This window comes from Dendrobates tinctorius, unplaced genomic scaffold, assembly GCF_039654945.1.
Source record: "Dendrobates tinctorius isolate UK_male_01 unplaced genomic scaffold, ASM3965494v1 ptg000035l, whole genome shotgun sequence".
Classification (NCBI taxonomy): Eukaryota; Metazoa; Chordata; class Amphibia; order Anura; family Dendrobatidae; genus Dendrobates; species Dendrobates tinctorius.
Window position 1 is genome coordinate 67,527,263 of NW_027361703.1, and position 15,629 is coordinate 67,542,891.

The following is a 15,629-nucleotide window of genomic DNA, read 5'->3' on the forward strand; positions in this document are numbered from 1 at the left end:
CAATGTCTCGAGAAACACTGGGATATTCTATAATCTGAACCCAGTTTGAAAGGATCTGTGTCAAGGCGCCCAGTGATGACATATCGGAGGAGTCCCAATCTGGGGGATATACTAGCACATTCCCACTATGTTCCCCAAAGAAAGAACTTCTTTGATTCTCGTGGACCGCCACAGGGGTGTTTTCCCTGTGGACACTGTATCGCCTGTAGGAATGTCCTGCGGACATCCTCTTTTCAGTCAGCGGACGGAACACGCATTTTCTCTATTCGCCAGTATATTACATGTAATACTACCCAGGTGGTTTACTATGCCACCTTTGGATGTCCAAAAATATATATTGGCTTGACGTCTCGCCAGTTAAAGGTGCGAATTAGAGAACATGTCCGTGACATTATGGCGGCGGCAGATGTACAGGATATATCCCAATTAAAAACGATTCCGAGACACTATAAATCCCATCATGACTGTAATCCAAAAACTTTCATGGTGAGAGGTATCCAGCACATTCAGACTGGGATCAGGGGTGGCAACATCAGATGCCTCCTTGCCCAGAATGAGTGTAGATGGATAACCATCCTTGGTACTATGACCCCGCAGGGACTCAATGAGTTCCAGGGCTTTGCGTCTTTCTTATGAGATTCTTTTTGGCCTTTTTTCCCTTTTTCCTGCTTCTCTGCATTTTTTTCCCCAAAAAAAATTCCACCTTTTTATATCCATTCCTTGTTTTTATTGTACATATTATATGATTTTAATGTTTTCTTTCTATTTTTCTTGCCCTTAGTCATTTACCTGTGAACTTTGCTATTTGGAGTTTTGTTTCCTCATTGTCCAGCTGTCACGGAATCCTTTTCTGGAGAAATATCTAGGTTTTGCACAGCAGCCAAGAAGAAGATGGAACTTCAAGAGACACACTTATCCTTTGGCTGTATCATACTTGAAATATAACTATTTAAAATATTTTTTGTTATTTTGTTTATATATTTTTTCATGAATGCATTTATACATACTGTACATGTGGGGTGTGAGTGTTCCTTGAAGTTTGTAGTTATATATGCAACATCAGCTAGATTACATATATGATGTATGATTTATAATGCATTGCCTCTGATATGTCATATTAGTATATTGGTTGTCTCCCCCTTTTTCTCCTAATGGTATGTCTGACCTAGCTGTTTGTGAATTAGCTTCTATTATTATTTACTATCAGCAAGATTCCTTCCTCCCATTGTCCCCGCATTTTTATTCAAGGAGTATTTCTCCTTGCCTTTTACCTAGCGCTCTGGTCTGTGACTCCCTCCCTTCCCCCCTTCCCTGCTTCACTCAGGCGTGCCCTGTTTGGGAGACGTGCTAGGTACCAGCCGTCCCCACTGCAGTGTCACTACCTGCTGGATCAGTGGGGGTGGAGGTATGGCCTCTGTTCCACAGCGCAGATGCAGCCAATTTGGCTGCGGTTGGCTCCCTACACCCATGTGACCTTGGACAACCAGGTATTTGACTGGGCAGTGTAATCTGTTAAGTCACGCCCCCCTGAGGAAGCGGTTTTACCGGGAAATGCGCATTGGGGTTTCTCCTGGATGCCAGCACTTTCCTGACACTGTCTAAAGGGTATGTTTTGACCTCTATAATCTCTCAACTGGGCAAATGTGCAATATTGTCTCTCTTTGATTGATCTCTTTGTATTACTGGGAGTGTTACAACACTCCTCTCATTATGACTGTTATCATGTATTAGAGTGACTCTTTTTTACTCTTTGCACATATGTGTTTTGCCCTGTGTTTAGTGCACAATGCCAGCTACTCTATTCACCCATTTTAGTCATTTGTTATTGCTGCACAGGATTTTTGTTTGCATCTGGCTATCTCTTAACACTTGTTTGTGTACTATACATTTTTAACTCCTTCATCTATTGTCCTGTTCCCTATTGTTGCCTCAATAAAGTTTTTCACTTTGTTTGTAGCTCTGGGCTCAGGGTCCTCTTTTTTCTCTCAGTTTTTTGAGTCGTCCTACTGTTTACAATTCTGGGGTCTAATGTGCACTGGCACAGCATGAATCAACTACTATGTATTTCAAGGGTATTTTCTTTGCTCTAATTGTTTCTGTGTTTTTCACAGCAACCCGTTCAAAGCCCCATATGGACTATAAGGCACGGGAGCAGGCATGGCTATCTCATATTGATGAAGTTTTTACAGAGAATACAGGAGCAAATGTGGCAGGTGGTGGTAGGGATGTCCGAGAGGCAGGCAGGAGGTTAAAATCTCTTTTGAATAGACGCACCAAGGTTTGGTGGAACTGTGCCTTCCTGAACAAATACATTGAGAAGGGCTTGATTCCACGTGGCCTACGGGTTCAAGTTTTTCCCTCTTTTTTGGTTGAAGATATTGATATACGACAGAAGTGGGAGGATTTAGCTAGTGGTTGCTCTAATGGTTTTATGGAGTTATTGATCCAATTAAATAAGAAAACCATTGCAACCCTCGATAGTGAAATCGAGGACTTACAAAATTCACTTAAAAAGGATATGACAGGAGATGAATTGACGGCTCTCAACCGAGAGCTGGATACAGAATTTTTAAAATGGGAAAAAGAGATTTGTGAAGCAAAAATCCAGAAGTTCCAGAGAGATATGAGTGATTATCAATCCGACTCCGTCTATCGAGGGAATCGTAAATCCAAAAGACCTAGAAATTACTCTCGAAAGAGATCTACATCCTCTACTTCGGTTGTTTCAAGTGATGGATCTGTAAGATCAACTTCAAAGTCTGTGGAGGCACGTCTCGGGGTTAATCGGGATGCCCAAATTAATAAGCCTAAGGGCATTGCATCTTCCAAAAAAACAGAAAAGGTTAAGAATCAGATCCCTCAGGTAATCAATCTCTCCACCCACAATCACCCCAGCTCAGATTGAGGTGCTATCAAAAGGTTTCACTTTTTCACCCCCTAATCAATTTGATCTCTTAACAGCCATAAAGGATCTTTATTTATTCTCACGGAAATTGGTTTGCAAGAAGCTGTATGGTGGGGAAAGGCAGGAGCCCGTCACCAACAGCCAAATGGAGGAAGAAGCATTGGCAGTTTTGGAGGATTTACTAAGGGAACAGGAGGTTGGTCCCACAGGTAATTTTCCTTCATCTGTCTTGCCCCGCTCCACTAGGTTCCCCCCCGTGTCCCTTTGTCCATCAGTGGATATATTCACTAGGTTAGTTGTCGAAGATTTTAAAAAGATCTCCACTAGGCGGAGATCTGACAACTTGACTGCTAAACAACGTATAGCTTTGAATGAATTACGGTCTTATCAAGACATAGTGATTAAATCAGCGGACAAGGGGGGGAACGTAGTAATATGGCCTAGTGCCATGTATGAAAAGGAGGCCTTTAGACAGCTGAGGGATGGGAGAACCTACTCTAGACTAGATCATAATCCTGTGAAAGACTTCTCGGCTGACCTGGCAGAAATCCTCTCTGTGGCGTTGGATAAGGGCATTATCCCTAAAAAAGTTTATGATGGGTTACTGACAAAATTTCCGAAAATCCCCACCATCTACTTCTTACCCAAAATTCATAAAAATCCCTTAGATCCACCAGGACGCCCAATCGTGTCGGGGATTGGAGGGCTGTGTGAACCAGTTTGCAAATTTATTGATTATTACCTCAAACCTTTGGTAGAAGCACTGCCCTCCTTTGCCCGTGACACGATGGACGTCCTGGCTAGGATTGATGGGATGTTTCTTGAACCAGATATGCTACTTGTTACAGCCGATATAGAGTCTCTATACACGTGCATACGTCACCATGATGGTCTCAAAGCCTGTTGTTTTTTCTTGAGGGGCAGCAATTGGGATGGCCCTTTGTGTGATTTGATTTTGGAGCTGTTGGAGTATATTCTGACCCATCATTTTTTTATTTTTAAAGAAACATTTTATCTTCAGCGATACGGCACTGCCATGGGCGCGGCCTGTGCGCCTTCTTTCGCGGGTCTATTCCTGGGCTTCTGGGAGAGGGAGATTTTCGGGGGGAGGGCGCTCAGGCCGCGGACAATGTGCAGTGCTGGCTTCGCTATATAGATGATGTGTTCATCATCTGGCAGGGGTCACAACATCAACTCCAATGTTTCATGGATGAGTTGAATTCGAATAGGTTCAACATCAAAATTACTTATAATTGCAGCCAAGCGGAGGTGGACTTCCTTGACATCAAAATTGTTGTGGACTCCCACTTACACTTGCAGACAGATGTCTATAGGAAACCCACCTCCGTTAATTCACTGCTACATGTACGGTCTTGTCATCCTTATTCCACAATAAGGGCCATCCCAATTGGACAATTTCTGCGCATGCGGCGCATCTGCTCTTCTGATATTAGTTTTGAACGGCAGGCTGAGGATCTCAAAGAAAGATTCCTCGTAAGGGGTTACAGCCATCGGAGTATAAAAAGGGGTTATAACAGAGCGAAAAAATCAGCACGGTCTACTCTTTTAAAACCTTCATCAAAGAAAAAAGAATCGTGTGACACAGTAAGATTTGTTTCAACTTTTAATGGTGAGTGGGACACGATGAGACAATGTCTCGAGAAACACTGGGATATTCTACAATCTGAACCCAGTTTGAAAGGATCTGTGTCAAGGCGCCCAGTGATGACATATCGGAGGAGTCCCAATCTGGGGGACATACTAGCACATTCCCACTATGTTCCCCAAAGAAAGAACTTCTTTGATTCTCGTGGACCGCCACAGGGGTGTTTTCCCTGTGGACACTGTATCGCCTGTAGGAATGTCCTGCGGACATACTCTTTTCAGTCAGCGGACGGAACACGCATTTTTTCTATTCGCCAGTATATTACATGTAATACTACCCAGGTGGTTTACTATGCCACCTGTGGATGTCCAAAAATATATATTGGCTTGACGTCTCGCCAGTTAAAGGTGCGAATTAGAGAACATGTCCGTGACATTATGGCGGCGGCAGATGTACAGGATATATCCCAATTAAAAACGATTCCGAGACACTATAAATCCCATCATGACTGTAATCCAAAAACTTTCATGGTGAGAGGTATCCAGCACATTCAGACTGGGATCAGGGGTGGCAACATCAGATGCCTCCTTGCCCAGAATGAGTGTAGATGGATAACCATCCTTGGTACTATGACCCCGCAGGGACTCAATGAGTCCCAGGGCTTTGCGTCTTTCTTATGAGATTCTTTTTGGCCTTTTTTCCCTTTTTCCTGCTTCTCTGCATTTTTTTCCCCAAAAAAAATTCCACCTTTTTATATCCATTCCTTGTTTTTATTGTACATATTATATGATTTTAATGTTTTCTTTCTATTTTTCTTGCCCTTAGTCATTTACCTGTGAACTTTGCTATTTGGAGTTTTGTTTCCTCATTGTCCAGCTGTCACGGAATCCTTTTCTGGAGAAATATCTAGGTTTTGCACAGCAGCCAAGAAGAAGATGGAACTTCAAGAGACACACTTATCCTTTGGCTGTATCATACTTGAAATATAACTATTTAAAATATTTTTTGTTATTTTGTTTATATATTTTTTCATGAATGCATTTATACATACTGTACATGTGGGGTGTGAGTGTTCCTTGAAGTTTGTAGTTATATATGCAACATCAGCTAGATTACATATATGATGTATGATTTATAATGCATTGCCTCTGATATGTCATATTAGTATATTGGTTGTCTCCCCCTTTTTCTCCTAATGGTATGTCTGACCTAGCTGTTTGTGAATTAGCTTCTATTATTATTTACTATCAGCAAGATTCCTTCCTACCATTGTCCCCGCATTTTTATTCAAGGAGTATTTCTCCTTGCCTTTTACCTAGCGCTCTGGTCTGTGACTCCCTCCCTTCCCCCCCTTCCCTGCTTCACTCAGGCGTGCCCTGTTGTTTGGGAGACGTGCTAGGTACCAGCCGTCCCCACTGCAGTGTCACTACCTGCTGGATCAGTGGGGGTGGAGGTATGGCCTCTGTTCCACAGCGCAGATGCAGCCAATTTGGCTGCGGTTGGCTCCCTACACCCATGTGACCTTGGACAACCAGGTATTTGACTGGGCAGTGTAATCTGTTAAGTCACGCCCCCCTGAGGAAGCGGTTTTACCGCGAAATGCGCATTGGGGTTTCTCCTGGATGCCAGCACTTTCCTGACACTGTCTAAAGGGTATGTTTTGACCTCTATAATCTCTCAACTGGGCAAATGTGCAATATTGTCTCTCTTTGATTGATCTCTTTGTATTACTGGGAGTGTTACAACACTCCTCTCATTATGACTGTTATCATGTATTAGAGTGACTCTTTTTTACTCTTTGCACATATGTGTTTTGCCCTGTGTTTAGTGCACAATGCCAGCTACTCTATTCACCCATTGTAGTCATTTGTTATTGCTGCACAGGATTTTTGTTTGCATCTGGCTATCTCTTAACACTTGTTTGTGTACTATACATTTTTAACTCCTTCATCTATTGTCCTGTTCCCTATTGTTGCCTCAATAAAGTTTTTCACTTTGTTTGTAGCTCTGGACTCAGGGTCCTCTTTTTTCTCTCAGTTTTTTGAGTCATCCTACTGTTTACAATTCTGGGGTCTAATGTGCACTGGCACAGCATGAATCAACTACTATGTATTTCAAGGGTATTTTCTTTGCTCTCATTATAGACAGGTGCTTCTCACAAAATTAGAATATCATTAAAAAGTTAATTTATTTCAGCTCTTCAATACAAAAAGTGAAACTCCTATATTATATAGAGTCATTACAAACAGAGTGATTGATTTCAAGCGTTTATTTCTGTTAATGTTGATGATTATGGCTTACAGTCAATGAAAACCCAAAAGTCATTATCTCGGTAAATTAGAATACTTTATAACACCAGCTTGGAAAATGATTTTAAAATCTGAAATGTTGTCCTACTGAAATGTATGTTCAGTAAATGCACTCAATACTTGGTCAGGGCTCCTTTTGCATCAATTACTGCATCAATGCTGCATTTTACACTTAATGAGAAAAAAAGGGGAAAAAATAAAAGTAGAACTCTTTGATAGAACAGTTATTAAGAGTTAACTCTCGGTTAGGTGGGTGGTTGTAATTTCCACTCAAAGGCTAGTTAATACCAATACTTGTTGTTTTGTTATTTGTGCAATCAAAACTGGGAGGAGGGAAAAACAAGCAATCATGACCATCCACATGGGGCCACACCAGACGCCATTGTCTCTATGCGTCATGCAGGGCCGACTGCCCTCTCGGGGATGCAGAACAGTCTGAGTATTGCTCCATATAGTGCAACGGGCACCAACAAGTTTTTTCTTAAAGAGGCCGCTTAGTCTGTAGACAGCCTCTGAGTTGCATAATGGGCCACATGAGGACCCTGTACTACCACATACACATTGGATGAGGACCAACTGGAGGAGGAAGAGTCCCCACTATTCTTCTGGCTCCGCACTCCCTCCAGTGGTTGTCCTGCAGCTCCTTGAGCCTCTGGCTCTGTAAACACCTCTGCGGCTGCCTCACTGCTCCGAGGCACTGCTTGTTCCTATGCAGCCGGGACAACGGCAGCCGCAGCAGCCGGCTGTTCCACCTGCGGAGTCCCCTGCGGTGGACTGGTTTCCAAGTCAGAGGACATCCTTACGGCAGCAGCATTAATCCCTCTGTGCCCTTGTTCTTTGATGAAATCCACAGTCCCCCTGCCGTAGAGGACCGCGGAACATGAGCTACCTGGGATTCAAATAGACCTTGGCCCCAGTGTTTAACTCCTGCAGGAAGCCGTAGCCCCCATGCAGATCAAGGTACTTGACGAGGCCGCGGGTCATCCGGCCTGCTGCTGTTCCTCCGCCCGGACGCTGTAGTTCCTCGCGGATGCAACGCTCCCACTCCCTTTTCTCCCGGATCACTTTGTTTCGACTTGGCTTCCGATGGCACATTGGGCTCTTCTGCAGCTGCGCGGGGCTCTTTTACACCTTCACCACGCGTGTCGGCTGGAGCGGGTGCGGCCCAAGGAAGCGCCGGGGCATGTGCTACCGAAGCCGATGACGAGGACCGACGGGACAGCTCTGGCGAGGATGGTAGGTCAACGAGAAGCAAGTAAGTGGCCGACAAGACGACAGGACAGTCCAATGGAGGTTTTTACTCACCGCCACGCCCGATGTTAGCTGACTAGCGCGGCCGCCGGGTCCAGCAATTGCGGCCAACAGGATGCCTTGCAGGACCGCATCCAGCATCTCCTGTTCACCTGCGAGCTTCCATCAGAGCACTGCTGGTCCTTCCTCCCCATAGTCTTCGGCCTCCACATGTAGCAAAGACAGTAGTCAGGATGAAGGCCACTTCTCTAAACCTTCTGTCCACCAGGCCTCGTACTGCAGGCCCTCCTCCACCCGGACCTTGGATTGTCTTCAGTCTTGGCCGCCCATACCACTGTGGTATGACATGTGTCTCTTTCCATGAGCAGATAATGACGCCTTGTCCAATGCCAGGTAGTCTGTCTTTCCTGGGTCCCACCCATTTGTGGGTGGGATCACTTCCTGTGGCTCCATCCGTTTCTCTAAGTTCAACTATGGGGGTGGAAGCTCTGTCTTCACATGCACCCAGTTAGGGCAAGCTTCTATCACAACGGGGAGCTGCCAATTTTCTTCTGGCGCCAAATGCTCTGCATCACGCCCCCAAAAGGTGGCAATTTCCCCATTGCAAAGACCGCCATCTTCTCTATAGCGGTAGGCGCCATTTATAAATCAGCAACATTCTCCATTTTTACTTTTGCGGCGGTCCACTGCTCAAAGTCTCTATCATCCGCCTGCAATACTGTAACAGCAGGCAATAAAGCATAAGTCCCAAATTCGCAGTCATAAAATTCAGAATCACTGTCAGTCAACAGCTCCATCTATTTCAGCTCAGGCAGCACATCACATAGTCCAGATTCACAGTCACAGTCAGCTGCCACCTTTACTTCTCCTATGGCAGACAACAATCCACAATCACAAGTTTTATATATTCCATCCATCAGTCCCAAGGTTGTAAGGCTGTGGGGGTTCATCCTGCCGACTACGCCAAGTATAACCAAGGGGGAATGAGGGGGTATTTGTAGCCAAGTAATTAAAGGCACTGTATATCGACAGAGTCCACGGAGCAGATAGTCAGCGAGCACCACCCCCTGTCCCCTTGTACATACCATGCTGGTTTGTTTCTCCCCAAACAGAGTTACCTTGTTTCCTTACCCTGCACAGTAGTCAAGGCGAAGCAGGGTCAGGAGGCAACAGTTGTCCAACTGGGAATAACTTTAATATACAGGGATGGAATAGAGGGGATGTACAAGGATGGAATGGAAGTAATGAATAAGGGTAGAATGGAAGTAGAAGAGTACAACACTGGATCTCTGATATCTCCCTGACCTCTGCACCCACAGCAGTTGCAGAGGCCTGAAGTTCTGCAGTAGTCCATGCACCGGGATTAACCCTACAGAAGCGCTGTCCCTTCCAGAGTCCTGGGGCCCATGTTGCGGTTCTTCAATCCTTTGTCGTTAGTCCTTGGTAATTGGGACCCCTTTTGAGTCCTCTCAGTCTACTCTGGATCCTTGTCCCTTCCTCTGTTCAGTCTTTATCAGGGGCAGCAAACTTCTCCCATCCAGGTGGTCTGGCAGTGCCCCTCTTGCAAAATCCCTCTGCCCTGGCCAACTATCCGACAGAACTAAGGAATCTACAGCTTCCTTCCACCTTATGGCTGCTAGCCCAGCCCACATTCTTAACTATTGCTGTCCCTAACTAGACAGGCAGCAGCAAATACAAGGGACACAGTAACATTTAAAGGGAACAACACTCAATACATACAGTTGTGGCCAAAAGTATTGACACCCCTGCAATTTTGTCAGATAATACTCAGTTTCTTCCTGAAAATGATTGCAATCACAAATTCTTTGGTATTATTATCTTCATTTAATTTGTCTTAAATGAAAAAACACAAAAGAGAATGAAGCAAAAAGCAAAACATTGATCATTTCACACAAAACTCCAAAAATTGACCAGACAAAAGTATTGGCACCCTCAGCCTAATACTTGGTTGCACAACCTTTAGCCAAAATAGCTGCGACCAACCACTTCCGGTAACCATCAATGAGTTTCTTACAATGCTCTGCTGGAATTTTAGACCATTCTTCTTTGGCAAACTGCTCCAGGTCCCTGATACTAGAAGGGTGCCTTCTCCAAACTGCCATTTTTAGATCTCTCCACAGGTGTTCTATGGGATTCAGGTCTGGACTCATTGCTGGCCACCTTAGAAGTCTCCAGTGCTTTCTCTCAAACCATTTTCTAGTGCTTTTTGAAGTGTGTTTTGGGTCATTGTCCTGCTGGAAGACCCATGACCTCTGAGGGAGACCCAGCTTTCTCACACTGGGCCCCACATTATGCTGCAAAATTTGTTGGTAGTCTTCAGACTTCATAATGCCATGCACACGGTCAAGCAGTCCAGTGCCAGAGGCAGCAAAGCAACCCCAAAACATCAGGGAACCTCCGCCATGTTTGACTCTAGTGACCGTGTTTTTTTCTTTGAATGCCTCTTTTTTCTCCTGTAAACTCTATGTTGATGCCTTTGCCCAAAAAGCTCTACTTTTGTCTCATCTGACCAGAGAACATTCTTCCAAAACGTTTTAGGCTTTTTCAGGTAAGTTTTGGCAAACTCCAGCCTGGCTTTTTTATGTCTCGGGGTAAGAAGTGGGGTCTTCCTGGGTCTCCTACCATACAGTCCCTTTTCATTCAGACGCCGATGGATAGTACAGGTTGACACTGTTGTACCCTCGGACTGCAGGGCAGCTTGAACTTGTTTGGATGTTAGTCGAGGTTTTTTATCCTACATCCGCACAATCTTGTGTTGAAATCTCTTGTCAATTTTTCTTTTCCGTCCACATCTAGGGAGATTAGCCACAGTGCCATGTTCTTTAAACTTGTGGATGACACTGCGCACGGTAGACACAGGAACATTCAGGTCTTTGGAGATGGACTTGTAGCCTTGAGATTGCTCATGCTTTCTCACAATTTCGTTTCTCAAGTCCTCAGACAGTTCTTTGGTCTTCTTTCTTTTCTCCGTGCTCAATGTGGTACACACAAGGACACAGGACAGAGGTTGAGTCAACTTTAATCCATGTCAACTGGCTGCAAGTGTGATTTAGTTATTGCCAACAACTGTTAGGTGTCACAGGTACGTTACAGGTGCTGTTAATTACACAATTTAGAGAAGCATCAGATGATTTTTCGAACAGTGTCAATACTTTTGTCCACCCTCTTTTTTATGTTTGGTGTGGAATTATATCCAATTTGGCTTTAGGACAATTCTTTGTGTTTTTTCATTTAAGACAAATTAAATGAAGATAATAATAACAAAGAATTTGTGTTGGCAATAATTTTCAGGAAGAAACTGAGTATTATCTGACAAAATTGCAGGGGTGTCAATACTTTTGGCCATATCTGTAGGAATTACAGGACATATATTACATTACAACAAGCACATTTATACTAAGTGCACGGGAGGTCATACGGAAGGAGGAGAGGGCGCAACAGAGGGGACCGGCCATCTCCTTATAGTGGCATATAAGTTAGTAAAATAAATAATTTTTAATAATAGCCTTTGTACAGTGCATTTTGTACAGTAGACATATAATATTTATATACTCTGTAGTGGTAATAGTATTCATCATAGAGGGGTTGTACATTTTTGGGTCTAGTATACTGGTAACTTTGGTATCTTTGTACCATGTGTTTTGTTTTTAATAGCAAGTGGGTAATATTTTTCTTGAGATGTGCCTTTTTAAACTATACAATTTTTCACCGCTTATGCAAGTATTAAAGATCCAAAGTTATTACTGGACCTGATGAAAAGATGTCCACCTGGTAGTATACAAAGGGACTCACTAATCCCTTGATTTTATTTCCATACAGTGACACTAGTAGGATAAAAATACACAAACTTAAATGTAATATTCTTAAATTTATATTTTAAAAATAGATATGAGACATGATCAAAGTTCACTTACAGTGCAATGATATTTCCTTGGAACACTTTGGAGCAGAAAGCCAACAAACAAATCTTCCGTAGCTGAAAAAGGTAAAGCCTCACATTGAGCAAGATGTTGGGCGTGTTTCTAGTCTTTTACATTTTTACTATTGTGTTTTCTCATGCTGTTTTATTTCACAGGTACAGCGCAGATATTAATAAAAGTACAATTAAAATGTTACACTATATCCTGATATTTGTTTGATTTATAGTTATCAACACTGTATTTACCTAGAAAGTTTTGATGTGGAAAGAACCAAAGCAATGACAACTGGTGAAGTCAGAAACAATCAGCAGATGCTCCTCAATTAAAACCTATTTGGTCTTTGGTTTGTAAGTGGACCCCATTCAGACTATGCTGTAATATAATATTGAGCAGTCATCACTATTTTGTCTGAACTGTTATTTTTCTGGTGGTTTTTGTGGTGGTTTACACACCATGGAAAAATACAGCCCTCTTGAAGAAGTCAGTTTCACTGTCATTTCTTTAGAAGTATTACTCATACTTCCACACTATTTACATCCGCATTCTTTGAACTCACGACTTTATATGACCATGTACATATGAGTGTTATTTTAAGTTACTCAACTTTTACTTAACCTGTTTACTCAACTCTAATCATAAAATGGACACCCTTTGTCTTGCCGTAGATTGCATTACTTTTGTCCAACAGTATTCAACTTGAGTTATCAAGTTTCACTGGAAGAAACAGTAATAAAAATTCTGCATTGCACTTTCCACCAAAAAATGGCAAGAAAAACCCACCTTAAAGGTTCAGCAGATTGTATTAGCTGTCTGGTTCCCTTTAGTGTCACCTGATCATTTTTTCCTGCAGCAGATAACGGCATGTCATCAATGTAATAGGCTAGAGCCCATGATTTTTAGCAATCTCTACTCTGCTGTATAGAGGGGGATCTTGAAAAGGGACCACCCACTCTGTTACATCCATATGCACTAACAGAACACGTTATGTGGAATGTGTCACAATTTTACTAATTATTAATATATAAACCTTTATTTTTATGACCATTTTTTTTACTGTAGTAATATTTATTTTTTATCTTTTTTTTCTGCAGTCATTGGGGGCTACCATTTCCACAAATTGACCCGGAAAAAGAAGACTGAAGATGGTGTCCGACTGAATCTCCTTTACTGTTGCTGCCTGAGCTGTGAACTCTGGAAGCCCCCTGGTGTGACATCTGTATCGGTGCCTAGCCTTCCTGTCTCAGTTTTCATTGCCCACCGATGCGAGATCTTGATGAAGACTGTTATGTCGAAAAGCGTCATCTGTTTCTGAAGTGTTTTTCTACATGCCTGGCAATCCTGTGCCATTCATGTTTTAACCTAATGGATTAAAGGTTATATTTTAGTCTGCGATCTACTCGCTGGTTTTTTTCTTTTTTTTTTCTCTTCCCAAGTACGTTTGCTCTATGGAACCGAGCTGAGTGCCAGCTGCTTAATGAAGATGTCATGGTCACGCGTGGCTGGACACACCGCCTCCAGCAGGGCGGATTTAGATGACATGCGTGACCCTGGATACACCTCCTCCAGTTGGGCGAATATAAATAATAAAACGTGCAGCTGGATACGCCGCCTCCAACAGGCGAATTTCGGAAATACACGTAAGTCTGGAAACCCCGCCTCCAGTAAGGCGAATTTAAACAATAAAAGGGAAAACCTGGGTAACAATAACAATGGTGGCCCTGCGATAGGGAGCGGGGAAGTGGAGACCTCCTGCACTCCCCTGAGTCAGTGTCTCTACACTCCTAACGTTCCCTAGGCCGGTTCCGAACCGGGCGCTGATCAGGAACCTAAAAACCCTGACTCGCCCTGCACCTAAACCCTCACTAGTGAAGTGGACGGTGCGGAAACAAATCCCACCACTGCACTAAAACACACATAAGGATAAGAGACAAAACAGGGAAACACCACTTAGCTTTGCTCTGTTGCTTACGCTCCCAGCAACAGAGCCCACCACCTGCGTGCATCATTTCCTCCGACCGGATCCAACACCATAGTGCAGCCTTGGAGCAAACAGAGTCCACCACCTGCGTGCAGCTGTCCAGAAACAGTCCAGCATATGAGTCCAGCTTTCCAGCAAAAGAGTCCAGCATCTTGAGTCCAGCTTTCCAGCAACCGAGTCCAGCATCATGAGTGCAGCTCTACACCATAGCTGCCACTCCACCAAGCCATGCAAGAGCTCCTTGCTGACACCATAGCTGCAACTCCACCAAGCCATGGCAGCCCTCCTCGCAGACACCATAGCTGCCACTCCAGGACTCTCACTGAGCTGCCCGGGACTCTCCTTCAGCTCCATCCTTCACCCAGGCTTGCTTGCAACTGAGGACTATCACCAACCGTGATTACCACACCTGACACTCTTTTATAGAGCAATCACACCTGTTTTATAATTACGTGCACAAAACTAAAGAAACAGAGTGCAATGATGCTCACCACCACTGGGGGCAAATTTAACTGAAACTACAAAGGTGCAATGACCCTAATGGCCACCGGGGGGGGCAAAACTAGGAAAAAGACACCACTGTACAATAACCCTTAATGGCCACCGGGGGCAAATCCAACCCCTGAGCAAACAGCGCCATTTGACGTTTTTGGCTGGAATTGAGATCGGACACCATGTCGCGATTGGAAAACCCCTGATGTACCTAAACAGTGGAAACCCCCCACAAATGACACCATTTTGGAAACTAGACCCCCCAAGGAACTTATCTAGATGTGTGGTGAGCACTTTGAACCCCCCAGTGCTTCACAGAAGTTTATAACGCCCGGGCGTGAAAATAAAAAATTCGTATTTTTTTCCACAAACATGATCATTTAGTCACCATTTTTTTTATTTTCAGAAGGGTAACAGGAGAAATGGGACCCCAAAAGTTGTTGTCCAATTTGTCCTGAGTATGCTGATACCCCATATGTGGGAGAAAACTACTGTATGGGAACACGTCGGGGATCGGAAGGGAAGTAGTGACGTTTTGGAATGCAGACATTGATGGAATGGTCTGCGGGTGTCATGTTGCCTTTGGAGAGCCCCTAATGTACCTAAACAGTGGAAACTCCCCACAAATGACCCCATTTTGAAAACTAGACCCCCTAAGGAACTTATCTAGATGTGAGGTGAGCACTTTGAACCCCCAAGGGCTTCACAGAAGTTTATAATGCCAGGGCATGAAAATAAAAAAATCGTATTTTTTCCACAAACATGATCAATTAGTCCCCAATTTTTTTTTATTTTCCCAAGGGTAACAGGAGAAATTGAACCCCAAAAGTTGTTGTCCAATTTGTCCTGAGTACGCTGACACCCCATATGTGGGAGAAAACTACTGTATGGACACACGTCAGGGCTCGGAAGGGAAGTAGTGACGTTTTGGAATGCAGACTTTGATGGAATGGTCTGCGGGTGTCATGTTGCCTTTGGAGAGCCCCTGATGTACCTAAACTATTGAAACTCCCAACAGGTGACCCCATTTTGGACACTAGACCCCCCACGGAACTTATCTAGATGTGTGGTGAGCACTTTGAACCCCCAAGTGCTTCACAGAAGTTTATAACGCTCGAACGTGAAAATAAAAAAATCATTTTTTTGC

At 43.7% G+C, this 15,629-nt stretch overlaps 1 long non-coding RNA gene across 1 annotated transcript; it reads left to right on the top strand.

Annotated features, from left to right (window-relative positions):
- Positions 1-4,897: 4,897 nt before the first annotated feature.
- Positions 4,898-13,402, top strand: LOC141087843 (uncharacterized). The gene is made up of 2 exons (XR_012231745.1): positions 4,898-6,164; positions 13,104-13,402. It is a non-coding gene; the product is annotated as an uncharacterized lncRNA (long non-coding RNA).
- Positions 13,403-15,629: the final 2,227 nt, after the last annotated feature.